The sequence below is a fragment of the Schistocerca americana genome, chromosome 8 (genome assembly GCF_021461395.2).
Source record: "Schistocerca americana isolate TAMUIC-IGC-003095 chromosome 8, iqSchAmer2.1, whole genome shotgun sequence".
NCBI classification, from domain to species: Eukaryota; Metazoa; Arthropoda; class Insecta; order Orthoptera; family Acrididae; genus Schistocerca; species Schistocerca americana.
In genome coordinates this window covers 500,846,255-500,859,200 of record NC_060126.1, presented here as the reverse complement: position 1 = coordinate 500,859,200, position 12,946 = coordinate 500,846,255, and the positions used below count along the sequence as shown (strand labels likewise).

At 41.7% G+C, this 12,946-nt stretch overlaps 1 non-coding gene across 1 annotated transcript; it reads right to left on the bottom strand.

The window, feature by feature from the left end:
• Nucleotides 1-8,927: 8,927 nt before the first annotated feature.
• Trnat-ugu lies at nucleotides 8,928-9,001 on the bottom strand. Its single transcript has one exon. It is a non-coding gene; the product is annotated as a tRNA-Thr (tRNA).
• Between the last annotated feature and the right edge of the window lie 3,945 nt (nucleotides 9,002-12,946).

The window sequence follows — 12,946 nt, the reverse complement described above, 5'->3', positions numbered from 1 at the left end:
ACACCAGTATGGAGCCACCACTGTCTTGCACAGTCCCTTGTTGACAACTTTGGTTCATGGCTTCGTGGGGTCTGCGTCACATTAAAACACTAGCAGTTTTACGAGGGACATGGTCATGATGAGCCCAGGAGAGGCACTGCAGCCGATATAACGCTGTTAGCAAAGGTATTCGCTTCGGTTGTTTACAGTCATAGCCGATCAACGCTGAATTTCAGCGCACTGTCATAACGGATATGTTCGTCGTACATCCCACACTGATTTCTATGGTTATTTTACACACTGCTGGTTGCCTGTTGGCACTGACAACTCTACGCAAACGCCGCTGCTCTCGGTTGTTATGTGGTCGTCGGCCACTGTGTTGTCCGTGGTGAGGGGTAATGCCTCAAATTTGATATTTCCGGCACGCTCTTGACACTGTGGATCTCGGAATCTTGAATTCTCTAACGATTTCCGAAATGGAATGTCCCACGCGTCTAGCTGCGACTACTATCGCGCTTTCATGGTCTGTAAATTCCGTAGCGCCACCACAATCACGTCAGGAACCTTTTCATATGAATCACCCGAGTGCAAATGACAGCTGCGCGAATGCTCTGCCCTTTTATACCTTGCGCACGCGCTGCTGCCGCCATCTGTATATGTTCGTATCGCTATCCCATGACATTCTTCACCTCCGTGTATAAATGTCATTATTTGAGATGTAGCACGCAAATTGTGGCAAAAAGATGCGCTTTTGATACATCACCATTGTCCTGCAACACTGAAACGGTATGCTTTCGTAACACACACGTTGTTATATAAAAAAAAAAGAAAAAAAAAAAAAAAAAAAAAAAAAAGGTTCAAATGGCTCTGAGCACTATGGGACCGTAGCGGTCGCGCGGTTCCAGACTGTAGCGCCTAGAACCGCTCGGCCACCACGGCCGCCCACGTTATAACGCTAACAAGGGAATGGTACAATAAGACATGTCGAAATCTACCCTGAAATTTTTTACGCAGGAAGAAGACAACGAATGGAATGCGCTGTCAAAATTTTAGCTGCTAAGAGGCACTGCAAGTATTAAAACAAAAAGCTGAAAAAGCTGGAAATTACCAAATTCGTAGCGCTGTAGCAACTGCACGTGCGCAACTATACACACACATAGCCGAGGTCGGCGGTACATTTGTAAACAGGAAACACGACACAATCCGATCGTAATTTTTAAAAAAACGTTTCAGGTTACCGTTCGTTGATGGTTTCTCTGACACTACAGTACACAGTTACTATTCTCTCGAATTAGCCACTCAAGTAACATCTGTTACAAATTATCAATTGATTTTTGCAGTATTGGTAGGTATTGACAGTACAGATAAAGCTAAATTAATATTTATTGTGCTCTCCTAAGGCATGCCTGCTAATAGTACCTTTTTTGTCTTCCAGTTTCACACTAATGTGGAATACAATTAACGTTCTCAATTTAGCAATGATGAAATGTGAAGAACATGGTTTCCAGCCAAATCATCTACTTCTCCTGAGGATGTCACAGGTGTCATTTTGCACTTGATTTTCTTGACAATCATTCGAATGATATCAACAATTCGTTTGAAATTGTGGATACAATAGAAGAAATAGGAAATAACTGTGACGATTCCATGAACTGTGATTCGGACGCGTCATTTGTCCCAGTATCAGTTCTGAAGAAGAATACCCTCCAAGCGTAAAAAAAAGCGTACTGCAACAGCTTTCAGCGACAAAGAAAGGCAGTGAAATATTGGTTAAACGAAGGAGGAAAAAACGCTTTAAGGTATGCAGCGTGCAAAGGTGTTTTCATTTCGTAAAATCGGATGATGAACTGTACAAAACGAGGAATGAAATAATGAAGTAGAAAATATGCGCCGAACGGAAACGCGATACCATCTGAATGAAAAACTCTTCGAAAGATTTAGAACTGCCCGTGAGAGGCATGCACTTTTACCAATATAGATCTACGTGACTGGTTCTTCCGAATAGCATCTGACAGGAACATTCCAAATTTCCAGACTTCATCGACCTGGCTACCCAGGTTCAAGAAATTGTACGGAATAGGAAGTTGCAAAATTACCAAGTTTACGTCACGTAAGCGTGTAGATGGTTCAAGTGGCTCTAAGCACTATGGGACTCAACTGCTGAGGTCATTAGTCCCCTAGAACTTAGAACTAGTTAAACCTAACTAACCTAAGGACATCACAAATATCCATGCCCGAGGCAGGATTCGAACCTGCGACCGTAGCGGACTTGCGGTTCCAGACTGCAGCGCCTTTAACCGCACGGCCACTTCGGCCGGCCTAAACGTGTAGAGCATCTGCCAGTGAGAGACAATGCTATAGCGAAATTCATAGCTGACGTAAACACGAAACTTGCTGTTATCCTCGCAACTACTGTTTATAACGCTGATCAGTCAGGTTTCGTGAAAGAACTGCGTGCACACTGGACTTTATCATTTCGGGGTGAAAAAAAGACTGAGTCGGTTGCCCAGTCAATGAATACAATGACCATTCATATGCGATAATGCCAGTGATAAGTATAAGTAGTTTACTATTCCCGCAGCTGTATATCTGTCTTCAAAAACTGCAAGGTAAATTAGGACCAAAAATATAAAAAAATGGACTGTTTAGCTGCAAAAATCTTGTAATCGACGTATGAAACTCTGGAAGAATAGGAAATAATAATTTTCAACATTCCTTTCGAAACGTATTCCTACCAGCTGCAGAAACTAATTCATTGCTTTTGTTGGATTCGTGGTCTGGACATAAAGACGCCTCTGTTTTTGTGGAGGACGACGAAAAATCTGTAGATGTAATGTGGATTCCTCCTGGAACTACTAGTGGGATTCAACCTTTCGATAAAGAACTTTTTCGACAGGGGAAAGCATTTTTCAGGAAATTATAAGACATACCTGTCTCTCATTTCAGGTTTATCAGCGGAACAGTATTCTTAAGCTTCAGTCATTTGTGCACTACCAGTTTTCTTCGCCACGCTTTACGAATTTGATCGAGTATGCCTGGTATGCAGTGCAATATGCAGAACAACGGTCGGGACTATTTCTGACTCCATCTCAGTTCTATCTAAATAAAAGTAGTGGTTACTGCGAAGTGCCTGACTGTATAAATTTTTTCTTTGTCCGGGTGTGCCTGATGCAAGAAAAATGTTTGTTTTTCTCATTAAATAGACACTTCGCGTTTTTGTGACGACTACAGCGCATAAACAAAGAACTGTTCCACTGATAGTCAAATGTACAACATTCAGACATTATTATAACGAATGGCCTACAGGAATTGTTAAAAAATGTAGTACAGTGAGGTACATTTCATTTCAACAAATTACAAGTACTCAGTTTGAAGTCATCTGTGGCATCAAACACTGCCTTTATTTTATTTTCTCTGCTAGCCATTTTTGTCAGAATTACATGTGCAAGAATTGAACTGCCGATATGAAGTTATTCAAAAAACTGTTTGTATAGTTTAAGCCAGGTTTCCAACAGAGCAAACAAGCTAACAAGCACGAGGAAAAGAGAATTCCGTCTGGTGTACCCGGTAGGCCTCTTGGCATGTCTTCCAACTGGACGCCACTGCAGCTACTTACGAGTCCCTAACTTTCCCCAGTTACCTAATCAGACAATGGAGACCTGTAGTTTAACGTGGAATCCAAACCATATGTCTTTCGTGGCCACTCCAACATCTGTGAGAAGTGAATGCTCGGTTGAAAATCATAGTGGAAAAGTTGTGGTCTGCGCTCTCTCGATCTTGAAGCACGCGCTTTGCCACAAGACTATTTTTGTTTTAGAAAAAAGAAAAAACAAAAAAGAATATGACCATTAGACCTTAAACACATAGTGGAAACGCTAGCTGTGTCAACTCTTGAGATGATGCTCGATGTTGATAATTAGTGTTCTGTTTATAAATGTCCCCTCAATGGTACAAACGTCAAATGCCTAAAGCCTTTGCGTACCGATATGTAGTTTCCTGTAATCTAATTATTATAAGCAGTCGGAGTTAAAATGAGGCGTTTTCCAGAGATCTTCAATTTACTGATGCTCTGAATCAGCTTGTATTCATACCACGTACTGTGTGAGAAGTGGATGTTTAACGTCATACAATATAGTGGCTCCTACAGTACGTTCAGCCTGTGACGTAAATCGATATCACATCTCATTGGCCACGTTCCTCCATACGAGGCAAAAATCTGACAGGCCAGATTCTTTATTTCACGTTCCGCAGTATTTTGGAACGTGGAATTCCGCGATGTGAAGTCACCAGCTCCTCTTCCAAGTGCGCTTTCACGTCCTGTGAGAGTTCGGCTTTCAGGGACAGACGATAAGAAACACAGTTATTGCATGTCAAACATGGTACGTGATGTCTTCAGTTCGTATTAGTTAACAGTTCCACGATAAACCGAGAAATGGCTATTTTGTAATCCAGAGTCCCACCAAAGGCAAGTTCGTCAGCGTGTGCGCAACGTAAACAATTGTAAGTGCCATAAACGTGGTTGTTAATGGTAGTAACGAGTGCGTGTTCGTGCCAGGGAAATACTTTTCAGGGACGATTTGCACAAATCCGAGGATGATGCGAATGACTACAACCAAGATAAAGATCCGGAATATTATGTTTTTTAACGAAAAAGTACTTCAGAAGCTGTTGCTGATCACGTAAGTGTGAATAATTATTTGAGCAAGTAAAGAATCTCAATCTGTGTTCCTTACACCATTTTCCATAAATTTGCGTGACAGCGTGATGGCAGAAATGTGAAGGTGCATCCTTGACTGAAAATGTGCTGTAGTTAAGCAACAATAAAATTAATTTTGTGTTCTGCTGAATCTTAGATTAATTTTTAAGGTTGTTATACTTTACTATTCAAAAGGTGCTAATGTCAATATTAGCATCGTAAGGTCAAACAAATCGGACGTCTCATATTTGTATTTTTGAGAGGTTTCACAGTAATATTTCTTTAACTCACCCAGTAAGTAAAGGGTGGTAAGTCAATGACCATCCAAGTTAAGTGTACTCATATTGCAAGTAAACAATGCGCAGTACCCACAGATGTATTTTTAAAGATAAAATTTTGGATAGAATTATGATTTCAAAAATGTGTCTCTCCTCTAGAAATATTTGAAAACAAATCCTTATCTAAATGAAAAGAAACAACAGCGGAAATAATTGAATTATTTTATTTACGAAATTTTATAGAAAATTTACTGTGCAATTTTTCAAAACAATCAATCGGTCCCTTAACATTCTTTACAGCCGAGGTCTTTATATAATTTGTTGTCTCCGATTGTTGACGTACCATAGGTGCCAAGAACTTTACTAATAATAACAATAAAATGTGCAACACGTGTTTTAATGCTATAATAACAATAGAGTTACATTAGAGATTAGTACAGCACTGTATGACAGTTTGCAAGAAACTGCATTTCAGATAAATAGATGTTTTTAAAAAGCATTCGTATGAAAAATTTGAGAATTTCTTATTTCATGAAATTGATTTAAGATCTATGATAGCAAAAAGCTCTTACAAATTTGACAATGTTGTAATTTACAAAAGATAAATTTGGAGTGCACACTAGTCATTGTCAGTACTGCACGTAGCACAACGACTGTAAACACTGGACTACCTGGCGGATACCTGAGCGCGTAAGTGGGAAAAACCTTGAGTCTCTACCTTTCTGTCTTGCTTTACACATTTGACTATGGTTTGCCAGTCCTACCTATGGACAGACAAATAATGTCGGGTCTGTTGAGGAGAGCCACTGTGGTCAGCTGGTGAATGAACACCTTTTCTTGGTTGGAAGTTTACCACGTTTTTGTTACGTCGCTTTCTTGTCTGTCTCTGTCTTTGCAAACTTTTCATTTGATTTTACACTAATGATCAAGAGACCGAAAGTCTTAAATGAAGCTCAAAACTGAATGAAAATAAATATTAACTCACTTTGTTGTTCTTATTATTTAACTGCAAAATGTCTGTATTAAGCCGGCCGAAGTGGCCGTGCGGTTAAAGGCGCTGCAGTCTGGAACCGCAAGACCGCTACGGTCGCAGGTTCGAATCCTGCCTCGGGCATGGATGTTTGTGATGTCCTTAGGTTAGTTAGGTTTAACTAGTTCTAAGTTCTAGGGGACTAATGACCTCAGCAGTTGAGTCCCATAGTGCTCAGAGCCATTTGAACCATTTGTCTGTATTAACAGTTCACATGAAACAATATTTCTTCAGACATGCATGCATGGATGCGAAATTTGTGAGCATAATGTATTAAGATATAAGAGCAGTTAATGCTAGAAATCAATTAATCATCCACTGGAACAGATGCCACAACATTTCAAGAAGCAATTACATTGTCACAACTTTGAGATCGCTGAGGGTGGCAGCAATCTACTTGTACGTCTACGCTCCACAAGCCACCTGGCGTTGTGTAATGGAGGGTACTTTGTGCATCCCTGTACCCCGCTCCCCCCCCCCTCCATCTCCCCACCCCCGCAGTCATGAATAGTTCGCGGGAAGAACAACTCATTGCCGGTAAGCCTTCATGTGGGCTAGAATTTCTTTAATTTTGTCTTCACAGTCTTTATGCGAGATACACAAAGGAGGAAGGAATATAACGGTTGATTCTTCCAGGGGCGTATGCTTTCGGTATTCACACCTGGCTGAAAATGACTTACAAGTTCGTGGCGCCCTCCATCGGTAATGCTGGAATTCAATATGGTGTTGGCCCACCCTTAGCCTTGATGACAGCTTCCACTCACGCAGACATACGTTCAGTCAGGTGCTGGAAGGTTCCTTTGGAATAGCAGTCCGTTCTTTACGGAGTGCTGCACAGAGTAGAGGTGTCGATGTCAGTCGGCGAGGCCTGCCACGAAGTCGGCGTTCCAAAACATCCCAAAGGTGTTCTGGAGGATTCAGGTCAGGACTCTGTGCAGGCCAGTCCATTACAGTGATGTTATTGTTGTCTAGCCACTCTGCCACAGGCCTTGCAGTATGAACAGGTGCCCGATCGTGTTGAAAGACGCAGTAGCCATCCCCGAATTGCTCGTCAACAGTGGGAAACAAGAAAGTGCTTAAAACATCGATGTAGGTCTGTGCTGCGATAGTGCCATGCAAAATAACAAGGGGTGCAAGCCCACTCCATGAAAACTACGACCACACCATAACACCACTTTCTCCAAATTTTACTGTTGGCATTACACACACAGACAGGCGACGTTCACCGGGCATTCGCCTTACCGACACCCTGCCATCGGATCGCCACATTGTGTATCGTGATTCGTCAGTCCACACAAGGTTTTTTTACTGTTCAGTCGTCCATTGTTTACGCTCCTTACACCAAACGAGGCGCCGTTTGGCATTTACCGGATTTATTTGTGGTTTATGAGCAGCCGCTCGACTATGAAATCCAAGTTTTCTCACCTCCCACCTAACTGTCACAGTACTTGCAGTGAATCCTGATGCAGTTGGAATTCCTGTGTGATCGTCTGGATAGATGTGTGCCTATTACACATGACGACTGTCTTCAACTGTCGGCGGTCTCTGTCAGTCAACAGACGAGGTCGGCCTGTACGCTTTTGTGTTGTGTGTGTCCCTTCACGTTTCCACTTCACTATCAAATCAGAAATAGTGGACCTAGGGATGTTTAGAAGTGTGGAAATCTCGCGTGGAAGAAGTAGTGACACCCAATCACGTGACCAAGTTCAGAGTTCGAGAGTTCCGCGGAGCGCCCCATTCTGCTCTCTCACGATGTCTAATGACTACTGCGATCGATGATATGGAGTACCTGGGAGTAGGAGACAGCATTATGCACCTAATATGAAGAACGGATGTTTTGGGGGCAGTCCCCATACTTTTGGTCACATATTGTATACTAGTAAACCACAACGTGATGCAGAACGACTCACTTGCAATGTCTGCAGTTGGGTAACGAAGTGTGCTGCTTTGGATCTTGTCTATGTCCTATATAAATCCTATCTGGTAGGGATACCATGCTGGAGAGCAATATCCAAGTATTAGTCAAACGAGTGTTATCTAAGTAACCTCCTTTGTTGATGGACTATATTTCCAGAGGATTCTTCCTATGAATCTGTTCTGCAGTTAGTTTTATGCTCCGTACGCATACTCATACATATTTTATGGCAGGAGCTGTCTCCAGTGATTGTTCTGCAGACGTGAAATCGTATAACAATGGGTTGTTCTGTCTGTGTATAGGCAATACCTTCCATTAGTTTGTATTGAGGGCCAACTGCCACTCCCTTCGCCAAGCGACGAACGTTTGCAGGTCTTCCTGCATTTTACTACAATTTTCTAGCGTTGCGACTTCTCTGTATACAACAGCATCATCCGCGAAAAGCGACGGACAACTTCCGACATTGTCTAGTAGGCCATTTACATATATTGTGAAAAGTAATGGTCCTACGAGAATCCCCTGGGGCACGCCCGAAGTCCCCTTTACGCTTGAAGACTTGTCTCCTCCCAGAATGACACGCTGTCTTCTGTTTGCTAGAAACTCTTCAGTCTAGTCACACAGTTGGTGTGACATTTTGTACATTCGCATTTTGTTCATTTGGTGGCAGTGCGCAACTGTATCAATAGCTTTCGAAAGTCAAGGAATACGGCATCTACTGATTTCTGTTATCTCGTGAACGATCAGAACGAGCAATGTCTCACACGTTTGTTGTTTTCGGAACCCTTGTTGGTTCCTACAGAGGAGATTTTCGGTCTCCAGAAGTGTCATAGTACGCGAGCAGAAAACACGTTCCAAAATCTACAACTGACCGACGGCAGAGATACAGGCGTAATAATCCAGAAGATTTTACCTACAGGCCTGTTGTTTGTTTTTCTGTCCTAAGACCCTTGTTCAAGTGATGACTAACTGACAACCTCAGCTGCCCACAGGTGTTGTTGATATACCTCGATGTGGACAACTGAACATGTGTGCCCCGACCGGGACTCGAACCCGGGATCTCCTGCTTACAAGACAGACGCTCTATCCATCTGAGCCACCGAGGACACAGATGAATAGCGCGACTGCAGGGACTTACCCTTGCACGCTTCCCGTGAGACTCACATTCCCAACTGTCCACAATTCTACAAATGTATTGTACCTTATAGACATTTGCCCACCCACTCATTACTCGCGCACGCTTTGGCGGTTCCCGTAAGAGTTTGGGCAACCTGTGCGCATTTGGACAGACGAAGGTCAATGGCTGGGTAGCCTTTAACTATATATACGAAGACAGTAACTTGTTCTCGAAAGAACAATTACTGTTGATGACCGTGCAGCTTTTCCCTGGAATAAATGATGAATAACTGACAACCGCAGCTGCCGACAGGTGTCGTTGATATACCTCGATGTGGCCTGCGTTTTTTCCCCAATCATCATGAACGCTTCGAACCTGCAAAGACCTACGGTAAACTACTGCAGCAAGTTTATCGCATACTATTTGTAGGATCGTATTCGTATCTAATGAGATAAGGTGACCTTTCCTCTGTCGAGCGATTTCAGTTGTCTTTGTGTAGCGTGGTCTCCTATTTCGATATCAGCCACTTTGTCGTTCATACGACGACTTAAAGGAGGTGCTACTGTTTTGTTTTCCTCTGAAAAACTGTTTTGGAAAAGGACGTTTAGTACTTCGCACCTTTTCCCTGTCATCCTTCGTTGCAATAGCATTATGGACACAGAGTTTCTGTACAGATGCCTTCGATCTTTTTACTGATTTAACATAAGACCAAAACGTCCTAGAATTTTCTGTCAAGTCAGTAGATTTTACTTTCTAATTTGCTGAACGCTTTAAGCGTGGCTCCCCTTACGCTAATTTTGGCTTAGTTTAATTTTTGTTCGTCTGTGAGAGTTTGACCGTGCTCAAATTTGCAGTGAAGTTCTCTTTGTCTAGCAGCTTTCTGCCGTGGCTGTCGAACCACGGTGGGTCTTATCCCTCTAAAACAGAGAACAGTCGACACTAAGTGTTCCGAATGGTGCGAACTTTAAAGGATCTGTCCTAGAGGGCCGGAGGGAAATTTATCGCCCCCTCAGTAATCATAGTGTATTTGGGGTTCATAACAAACAAATCTATGTAGGTTAACAGTTGTAAGAAGTGTATATTTCTATTGTCAAATCACAATTTATGAAAGATGTTTATATTTTATTAATAGGATTAAGTATGAATAATTAATATTTGTCATGTTGGAAATAATTGTGGTAGCAGGGAACGTCTGCACCGAAGTACTGTTGGAAAGAGAGAGCAAATTGATATAATTTTAAAAAGTGCGGGAGAGACCGTGTATGGATACATTTTAAGAAAAGAGCGGGAAAGACCGCGCATTGATACATTTTGTAAAGGTAGCAGGGATTGTCTGCACCAGAAAGCATTGTTGGCAGGAGAGACCGTACATTAGCGTTCATAGGAAGTCAGCAGTGAGCCAGATGTGAAGCGAGTTGGTAGCAGATCTGAAGCGAGAGGTTGAGAGGAGCGGTGTGCCTGCCAGCCATCAGCTGTGATCTACAGGAGTTTATAAACGGATGTACAGAGACATCAACTACTATTATCATAAAAGGAAGTAATATTATTGAATTATTTTCTTTGCGAAACTCAAGACTACTGAAGGTATGTTTTCGCAATGCTAGTTGTAAGATTATTGTAAAAAGTAAGTCCCATTTGAACGTTTGTAAAATCATTTCATTACCAACAGTAAATATTTGAAGCGTTTTCAGAATATAATTAATTTTTGCCGGCAATGTTGCATTATTGATTATAATCCATCCCAAAAACCATCAACGTAAAACTTTGCAAACATTTTATTGTTGTCAAGAAAAAGTGTAACTATGAATTACGTAACTTCAGTCAAATTAATTACAGAATAACGTCAGCTTTGCTATTAAAGAATAACGTCAGCTTTGGTAATAAATACAGCCACTTGTTATGACAGCCCACCAGCAGTTAATAGAGTATAGTAAACCAGAGTAAGTATATTCATGTCGCAGTTCGATGTAGCAGTCAGATGGCGATCCAATAACAGTAAAAAAAGGTAAGGAACAGTTCTGGGTTATTGCAAATAACGACTGAGGGCCACGACGACGACACATTCTATGTTTCGTCGAAATAATCAGAAAATCACTTTTAATAAGCAGCATTTAAATGTTTATCAGAAGATAGAGAAAGAGAATAAATTTCAAAGGAAAGATTTAATTTGTTATTATTAAGCAAGAGATAGAAATCCTAAGTAAAGGTTTCATAGGTTATTGTAGAAGGGCAGGTTGCATAAAAAACAAGAGATATAGAGGAGACGGGAAGGTTTCTCAGTTAATAACAAGAGCGGCAGGTGTGCTTCCCGAGCTGCCGTCCTACAACGTCAGTATCGGGTCTTGACCAAAAAAAGTTTGACAGCCAGTGCATTAGAGTCGTCTTTGTTTTCCATTTTCAAATTCCAACTCAAGATACTCAGTTAGAAAGAGGCATTTCTCGCGAAGGGAAATTCGAGTCTCGGCCAATTAAATAGTTTTAATTGGTAAGAATGGTCCACCTGGGGTACTTTAGTGAGTCTCTAAAAAAGTGCAATCATTCGCCTAAAAGCATTATTGGACATTGTCTTCATTTCCGCATATTTTTATCTGTCATCTCACTGTGACATGAGGCGGACGACAACTTGCATACCAAATGACTAATTCCCTATCCACAAAGCCGCTCACATATGTGCCCGCTGCCAGTACATAGTCAAGTGGCAATATTACACAATGCTTCCTAATAAAAGTGTAAGTCGCGTAACATATTGTTTCATTCAACACATCAGTGTAGAACGTTTTGAAAGTAGCTGGTTCAAAGTTGTAAAACACTGGGTCTACCAAGAACCGATAAGTTTCAAATGGTTCAAATGGCTCTGAGCACTATGGGACTTAACAATTGTGGTCATCAATCCCCTAGAACTTAGAACTACGTAAACCTAACTAACCTAAGGACATCACACACATCCATGCCCGAGGCAGGATTCGAACCTGCGACCGTAGCAGTCGCGCGGTTCCGGACTGAGCGCCTAGAACCACTAGACCACCGCGGCCGGCACCGATAAGTTTCTAGAGGCGTTCAGTCTAATAGCTATGGACCTCAAGTTTCGATGTTAATTGTTGTTTCAATTGTGACCCAAACAGTGTCCTGAAAACAAGCTTTCCTAAATTCAAAATTATGAAAGTTGTTTGGTAAACACAATACAATGCGTTACAAATTTAGACTTACGCCCATTGAAAAAATAAAATGTGACAGATTTGAAACTATTAGCGCAGCGGTGGAATTCTCCTGAGCAGCCCCTGTGGTGGAAATAAGTTTTTTTAAGATGACTCAGCAGTTTTAATGCGAGGTTGATACCCATCGATCGCATTCATTGTAAGGCGTAGCCTGTTGAGAAATTAGTAGGACAGGTTGGTAAATACGAGAACTAGATTGCTACGGCTGATTTGGTGTATTTGGGAGAGATATTTGTTTCCCTGAGGCACAAATGAATATAAAGTTAGTAAAAACGGTTGCTGATTGACTGGTAATTGGTTATTATTTATTAGTCGGGATTCGTCACCGTTCGTCATAGGTTGTAAAAGGACTGGCGTCTGACACACAGCAACCAGATTAACTCCTCTCAGTACCATTGTGACAAGCAGCCATGGCGAACAATTAGAGAGCGCGGGACCTAAGTTCAAGTTCTGCTTTTCGATGAGGTTATCATTTGCTTTAGGACATCCTTATGAAATGGGCCGTTGGAACTTCTAAACTTTCATTCGAGTTCGTCTCACCACTCCAGGCTTCGTACTTCTTCTGTGCCTGCTAAGAAAATCCGAGTGTCCAGTAAAACGTTTAGACGAAATTAGTCAGTTAGACTTTCATTTCCGGTGTACCCCAAGGAAGTGTGATCGGACGGTTACTGTTTACAATGTATATGAATCAAATGGTACAGAGCGTCGGAAGCTCTTTA